Source organism: Pinus tabuliformis, chromosome 7, assembly GCF_031772625.1.
Source record: "Pinus tabuliformis cultivar Carrire ecotype Pingquan chromosome 7, CPIR1, whole genome shotgun sequence".
NCBI classification, from domain to species: Eukaryota; Viridiplantae; Streptophyta; class Pinopsida; order Pinales; family Pinaceae; genus Pinus; species Pinus tabuliformis.
In genome coordinates, this window is record NC_142293.1 from 100,641,933 (window position 1) to 100,650,469 (window position 8,537).

The window sequence follows — 8,537 nt, forward strand, 5'->3', positions numbered from 1 at the left end:
GCAGCAGGTCCTCAAAGTCATTGCCTGTGCTTCCTGCATTGCATCACTTCTCCCAAGTCCAAATACTATCCTATGTCCCAAGAATAAGTTCATATCACCCACCATCTACATCCAAACGTATTAGGACAACATTCTCCATGGGGCTAAACAACAATGATCATCATCCTTGATCCAATTCATGGATCCATCCCTTCTTATCTGTATAAGTTGAGAATATTTTTGAGTTGAAAATTGATGAGCCAACAAAAAATGGTCATTGTTGCAGTATAGGGTGCCCTCATAAACAACAAAAGTAGATCTTTCTCTTTCTACCTTGAAAGAAATCATCCTGTGGTCATGCCCAGCAACAATAAGATTCATATCAAGATGTGCTACAAGGATCCAGAAGCAATCATGGTCTCTACGAAATGTTTGGACACCTCTACAATACTTGGATACATCTCAAACTCAGATACTTTTATCTTCTAAATTTTAACAATAATGTCGTGGCGTGGATGGAACATCACATGAGACATATAATTCACATGCCCTCTTAAAAGTTAAAATATCCAACTTCCCAAGCTTGGTACCCGAGAACAAAACAGACTAACTTTTCAGAAATGAATTATCTACAAATTTTTCACGTGCCCTCATAAAGTATTCAACTTCCCAGGCCTTGATCTCTGAGAACAAAACTAACTTTTCAAAAATGAATTATCTACAAAATTTTCACATGCCCGCTTAAATTATCCAACTTGTGAGGCCTTGGTATCCGAGAATAAAACAAACTAACTTTTCACAAATGAATTACATACACACTGAGATGCTACTCAAGAAAGAGGAGTAACAGAAAATAATAAATTTAATATATCTCTAATGAAATAGACATAACTTCACCAAGAAAATGAATCTGCGTGCCATTCAATCTTCTTGGTGACCATCTACTCCTGACACAATCAATGGAAAGCTGGGATGAAAAGCAGTAGCCCAGTTCACTCCACGGTCATGAGATTCCAATACATATTGGACAACAACATCACCCTCTCCAAAACTATCTGTGTTGATTTGTGTTAACCTTAATATCATCAGCACACAGTTTTCCTCCTTGGAGCACAAATATCCCATACACAATCAGTCTGATCCAAGGGGCTTCAAATGACCAAATCTTCCTTACGATGAAAAGAAGCACACATTACACGAAAAATGTCTCTAGTAAGGTCTGATACAAGTTCAATATTGCGAGTTCCATATCTTTATTGTTTGTTCATCATTAGCACTGACAATCTAAGGATACTAATTATGGAACTTAACTCTCCGTATATATGGAGTGGTGCATATTGTAGTTCCATATATTGATCTTAAAGTCATTTCTTGTAACATTAACAAGTATATTGGAGTTACAACAACTTTTCATAATTGTATTTTTGACTGTTATGTCATATGACTTGTAGTTAATGTCATTGACAATCGAAGACACTACTCTTTAGATGTCCTAAATATACATGCACAATTTATACATAAGAATCTACATGACTAGGAAGATTCGCTAAACCTATCAATTCTAAAATAACTTTGTTCCTTGGATAAGACTGGGTGGGAATTTTTCTTGTAGCTCTCCTTTGGCTAAGTGGCTGCACTATGACAGATATTTTTAAGCCTGCCAAAATCACCAAGGACTTGTCATCTAGCCCAATCCCCGCCCATTCAGAAGGTTTTAAACTAGGTATACCAGTTTGATTACCTTGCTACCTTCTTTTTCCTTGTGTGTAATTTCTCACCCCACCCTCCATCCGGTAGTGAGACTGAGATATTCCTCATAGATCTAAACAAAAATTGACTCACAAATAGGGAAAGATAACATTTTCTTCCCAACCACCCAAGCTAGACCCAATTGACACCACTACAAAACTTGCCACTAGACGTGTGTAATTTCCAGACATTTTACAATACAAAGCAAGTAAAGGTAATCTCCTAGTTGATACATGAAAATTTTGTCAAAATACATGAAGGAATCACACAACACCAATGTGTTTAAGACCCTCTCCACGTCACCAAGGTGTTAGAGACCCACCATTCTAGGATATAAAAATGTATCCATTGAAACCCATATCAATTGTCCAATTGATGGAACTACTAAAAATTGAACCTTGGTGATTAGTTTCAAAGTGCTGCACAATCTCTAAAATACATAAAAAAGAGTTTCACATGTACCACAAAACATGCAATCAATATCCAAGCCGGTTGGCTTACCTACAGACACAAACACGGCTAGGCCTTGTGAAAATGTACTCCTCTAACTGACCCATCATGCTCATCAAATCTATCAATGTTCCCACCGGATAATGCCATAACTGAATAACCCCACTATGAATACTGGCCAAGATCCATGGCCTTTTCATATAAAATCTCAATCCCTTTATCCAGTTACTCTGGGACTCGAATTCGGTCAACATTGCAAATGATCTTCCAGCCTATATACCATAAAAGGGGTTGAATCAGCATACAGAACCAGTACAAACCCTAGACCAAACCCCACTTGCAATGTCATAAATGATCCAAACCATTTGCCCAATATTTATGTGGTATTGTAGTGATGCGTTATTATTTCTCCTTTAAGATTCTTATTTATAACAAATTTTTTGAGGCATTCCCATCCTTTATGGAGAGAAATTGCTTAATGTAAATTTTATAGATGGCCTTGCTCTCACTACAAAGCTCATTCAGTCGTTTAGTGGAGGGAATGACACAATGTCTTGATATCGTCACTACATCAACATGCATCATGATTAATCAAGAAAAGATAGAGGCCTTTATTATTTGGCAGGAAGACTTTCTATATTGGCTTGTCAATTAGGGGATTATTATTTCTTAAGAGAGCTTAAGGTTGGGTTCCCTCACTTGCCTTGATAGTTCCTCTTCATAGAAACTTGAGGTAAGAGAATTCAAAGAAACTCTTCAAGTTATGATCATTTATGTGTTATTTTCACATATTAAGGAAGGAACTAAAACTATTTTTTGCTATTTTGTAGTAACCTTTATGCTTGTCTCTAAAATAGAATCTAAACTTCCTAATACAAATCATTTTGTTCAAAATAAACCTAGTCATATGCTTTGTTAACCTCCAAGATGGTAATAATTCCATTAACTACTGATCACATAAATTTTGTTTCTCACCCCCATCATCTACCGCATTCTCAATGATTTTGAAAAAGTGATTCTCAAAAGAATCCCCGAGAGGCCCTCAAAATAGAATCAAAAGATCCTCCAAGACCTCGTCATGGCACAAAGATCAAGTCAGCCTACATGAAGGGACAAGTCAGCCTAAAGAGAGAAATTTGTACCCCTCACAAGCCTATAAATAAGAAGGAACTCAACCTCATTATGACTCACCAAAAGAAAGTTCGATCTTCTCAAGATAGAAGATGGTAAAAGGATGAAAAGGAAGGAGAAGAACTAGATCTAAGTTTTTGGGCCTCTCTCTCTCTCGTGTTAGGGTTTCTACACTTGATGGGCAAAAGAATTTGCTGGGGAAGTCGAAGTTGCAGAATAATTTGTTTGGCAAGTCAAATTTTTAGAAGAGCTTGTTGGGCATATCGAAATTGCAGAATAATGTGTTGGGTAGGTCAAATTTCTAGAAAAATCTGGTGGGAAAGTCGAAATTGCAAAAGTTTTCGGAATCTTCTTGGCATTTTCCATGTTTCATGCAGTTTCATAAAAAGTCTACGTCGCATTTCTGGAACTTTTTGGACTATTACCCTACTCATTTACAGAAATTCATTCCTTAACATTTCTTAATCTTGATTTCCTTCAGTTCCTTGATTATTTTGATTTTGACTTGTTTGGGGTATAGTGATGGGATTTTTAACTTTCACATTAACATTAAACCCTTAAAAATAATCCAAATCATGTTATAATCCTTCATGCTAGTTTATCATTTGGTTTCTCATTATTTTGTTGCTAAGATGGAACACTTGAAGAAAGCAACTAACAATCAATTCCTTGGTGAGGAGCATAAAATGATCTCTTTGATTTCGGTGGGAACAAGTGTCAAATATTACACAAACTCCTCAACCTTTTTTCTATAAGATAAGTGTTGATGAATGTACAGGAATGTTCAAAATAACTAACATCGCAGTTAAAACCTCAAATTATTTCACAACCATTTGGAAACAAAATGTTGTTAAGAAATGCATCAAGATAACTAGCAACAGAAGGTTAAACATAATGTATTTTTGATAGCCCTTTGGATAACAAAAAGCTAAAACCTACTATATTTTTAGCAACCCTTCAAAGTTTGGACCATACTGATCCTACCAGCCATTCATGTCTTGACAATGCTCTTAAGCCACTTTGGAAATGAAATAGAAGAAACCCTTGCTAAAACTAAAAATAAAAACTTAATAAAAAATTCGCAAACGCTAGTTATAGTCATTTTATATTCAAAGGAAAATTTAGGATTATTTCAAATAGTGTCAATTGAATTAGTAAAATGAGATAGGTTTCCTATAAGAAACCATCCATTTTGCATGATGTTATGTAATTCTCGTATGTTAAAATTGAAGAAAAATATGTTCAATTAAATCCCTAAAATTTATTATTCTCTTAAAGTAGATCCCAAGGTTCTTTAAGAAAATCATTACCCTTGAAGTCGTTCCCCAAGGTTCTTTAAGAAAATTATTTACCCTTGCAAACCCCCAAGTTCAGGGGTCGGTTGCCAAGTTATTCAATCTAATTAAACTATCACTACAAAATGACAGTTAAGTGACCCTGTCTAATCAACATGGAAACTTATTCTTTGTCATGGGGTTGCATACAAAATGACATTGTCATTGTTGAAGCTTAAAATAAACCAAAAAATTGCAAGCCCTAAATTTATCAGACCCTGATGATTTTAATGAGACCCCTGAAAAAAACACATGGAAAACCACAATCTATTCCAGAATAGTCTTTTTACTTAAAAAATAAGATTGAAGACCCAATACATTGTTTGATGACTAAAATGTATAGCCAAGAATGGCTGACTTAAGACAACTTCATTAAAAATATTGGGTATGAAACCTCAAACTAAGAAGAAAACATGAAGATACGAACCTCACGTCTAGAGAAATATTTTGGACCATAAGGATAGTGGGCAGAGTGGAGCGCATGTCTCTGAACCTATCTCGCTCCCTGTATTGATCGCTCTCCCTGCAATCCTCGTAACGTCTTCTATGAGGAGGGCTTCGGCTCCTTCTGGGGATGTAGCTTCTGTTGCGGCTCCGGTTTCCTCCCATTTCGCCCCCTGCGGAACTATTTGATACAAATCAAATGTGAGAGAATCTATGAACACATATTTACACAATAGCTTTGCTCTCTCGCCTGTTGTGGCTATCTAGCTAATGTGTCAAATGCCTTCTTGGAAGTATTGTGATAGTCCCCGGCTTCGCAAATGGAGAGAGGGCAAAGGAATGAACTTAAGTGTGTGGGATAATAATGGTTTATCTCAATTCTTTAACTCACATTAAATTGATATAAATTAAGATTATACATAAATCATTTATAAATTAGGTAATTATTTATTATTAAATTGGATTTTATATAAATTATTTTTTTATTTATTAATGTGAATCTATAGTGATTTTTAATATATTTTTGTTAAATAGAATTATTTGAATTATTATTGTATAAAGATTTTTGTTGATTTTCTATTATTATATTTTAATTCGCTTTAAACATGTTTAAAATATGCTTTCATCTTCGTGTGTGGAGGTTATCTATTTGCATATTCAAAGAGTTTTTTTTACCTTTATATGTGGAGGTTATCTACTTGCATATTCAAAGAGTTTTGATGTAGCTTTTTCCATCTCTGAGATCTATTTTACAAACTTTTCATATATGAAAATAAAACAACAAAAATATACCCGAAAGAGTGGTTATTCCTTCAAGCAACAATAATGAAACCCTCTAACTGTTGTTCTTTGATTCTGGTAGTTGATCTATTGTTGTAAACCCTTGAGGATCTCAATTATAGATAATCCTCTCATACCATGTAAGATTTTTCTAATTCAAGAGGACAATTGTCCTGTGTTTCTTTCTCAAATAACTCAGATCTTGAATTACTTTAATAACTGAATAAAATTATGAACATGCAACAGTCACACATATAACTGGAAAACCTAAACAGTGGACGCAGAATAGCTTTTCAAGTACACACATAATTCTGTCCTTCAAATCAGCTTATCATTAATGACCAAAACTTACAAGGACACGTCAAAACTGAGGTTTTCCACTTCCTGGACACTCAGATCTACTCTATCTCCTAGTTGGATACTCAAACCCACACTTTACTGAATTGTTGTACAACACTGTTCAATATGGATTCTGATCTGACCTTGGCTCCTCTCCTGTGCTTTGAATGTGCTCAGTTGATGTTTCTCTGGTTTTTGTCTTTTTGATGTCCAAAAATGTTTACATACAACTTCTCTCATCTTGTTCTATTTATGCTCTCAGACTCTAATTGAGAAAATTAATCTCCCCTATCTTAGCAACTAATCTCCTTAATCTGAGCAACCACCTTTTCTCAACACTTATGTGTACATCTAAGATTATATCAAATACAAATCACTAATATTCTGAAAATATCTAGGATATTTCATTTAGATTTTAAAGAGTTAGGAGATCTAGTGAAATTGATCTTTCACTTTTATTTACTAAGTGAAATTACAAGATGGCATTATTTCACAGTTTTACTAGGTGGTCACCAAAAGTTGTCTTGAACATGAATGCAAAATATCTTTCTTCACTATTGATCAGTTGCCTCATGACTTAAGGCCATATGATAACCTTAAGACGAAGCTATAAAATCCTTGGATTAATAGCATGTTGCAGATGATTGCATTCTCGATATTCAAAGGGAGCTATGAAGTTTGGATACATCTATTGATGTTGTCTATCCAACAAGATGATGATCCTCTCCTTCACCAATCATATGCCTTGATTCGAAGACAATTTATGGATAGCTACTCATTAAGATAGTATCATCTACACAGATTATCCTCCTCAGTATCTGGCATAATAAATTCCTTTAATTCTACACAAAGTGGTACTTGTGATATATCATAAATGCTCAGGGATAGGTGTTACTCTGTCTTTAGGGCCTTTAGTGTGACCTCTTCTTTTTTAAATCTAGCGAGCATCTAGCCCTTGCCATCAAAGGCATATTCCCATTCATTGTTTAGGTGGACACTAGGATATAGAACTGGCCAACGGCTTTAACACCACCTTCATTAATCATTTAATAACTGAACTTCTTTTGCATCAAAGGGGTGTAGTGTACCTCTGCTAACACTTGCTATATTTTTCACATTGTCTTTCTCATCAAATTCATGAAATAAATTGACAGAGGTCGAATTGTGACATACGAACTACAACACCTATCAAGAATCTTGATCACAACAAACTCCTTCAATTTTAGACAATTGTTTGGGTAATATCAAGATCTGCTTTGCCATTCAAAGGAGAACATGTCTCAGTTTTCATATCTCTCATGATAGGACAAGTCTTCTTTAGACCTATCACAACATTAGTTAGGGATGTGATTAAACTGCATCCCCAATAGTCCTTTAAATGTTGTGGTGAGTCCTTTTCAATGGTTGTGAACCATGTTGTTTGGTGCATTCAATGTTATCTGTGTTGGAATGCTACCCCTATAATTTGCGTTGATGTCCAGCTGGTTCATCGGTTCATCATTGTGTGTTGTTTTGTATCATAAGTTTATTGCATCGGTGCATTGCTTATAGCAGCAACATTGAACAATCCTTCATTGAACATGGTACAACACCTAGTAAAGTGGAAGGAAAAACATTTAAATCTGCTCATCATCTTGTGGCACATTGCAACATTGGAGTAATTGAAGACTTATTTAATGCTTCGCTTGCTTCATGGAAACATGCTTGGTTGCTTGATTCAGGAGAAACATGCCACATGACTTTCTAAAGAGATTTATTTGAAGAATTCACTAAGAACCAATGGATAAGCTATATACTCTTAACGTTCTCCTCAATTACTAGCTGATGAATTTGACAACTGCCTGCAATGGATTTCAAATTCAAGAGGTACTTAATAAGGACTTGTTGGAGAAGAATAATTGCATGTTTGATCCTTGGGAAGTATCATCCCTTGTACTTGGTTTCAATTTGGTTGCCTTCTACATTGGGTACTTATTGGTTTGGTCAATGACTATTATATGTATTGTTTTGATAATTTAAGTGTGCAATGCCTTCCAGGTTTATAATAAACAATCTTTAAATGTTGATATATGTAATTTTCTACGAGTCCATCACCTCAAATTTTCTCATCAATTTTCCCCTTTAAATAGGTTAGAATTCTTCCATTCTTGCATTCAGTATAGCTACTAGTCCAATAGGTGCACCCATCATTGTAATGATCACACACATATCATAGTACTTACACACAACTAAGAATGGGAGCTGAGCCAAAATTTGAATGGTCCTCTCATAACAAATTTTGTGAGGTCCCTTTGGGACCTCATACTAGCGAGAGTCACAAACTATTGTTGG

The 8,537-nt window shown here is 35.1% G+C and overlaps 3 pseudogenes; all 3 read right to left on the reverse strand.

Moving 5' to 3' along the window:
- Positions 1-39, reverse strand: part of LOC149245466 (coatomer subunit alpha-1-like) — a 30,428-nt pseudogene extending 30,389 nt beyond the window's left edge.
- Positions 40-70: 31 nt separating this feature from the next.
- On the reverse strand, positions 71-900 carry LOC149245467 (coatomer subunit alpha-3 pseudogene; annotated as a pseudogene).
- LOC149245468 (uncharacterized) lies at positions 901-2,432 on the reverse strand (annotated as a pseudogene).
- Positions 2,433-8,537: the final 6,105 nt, after the last annotated feature.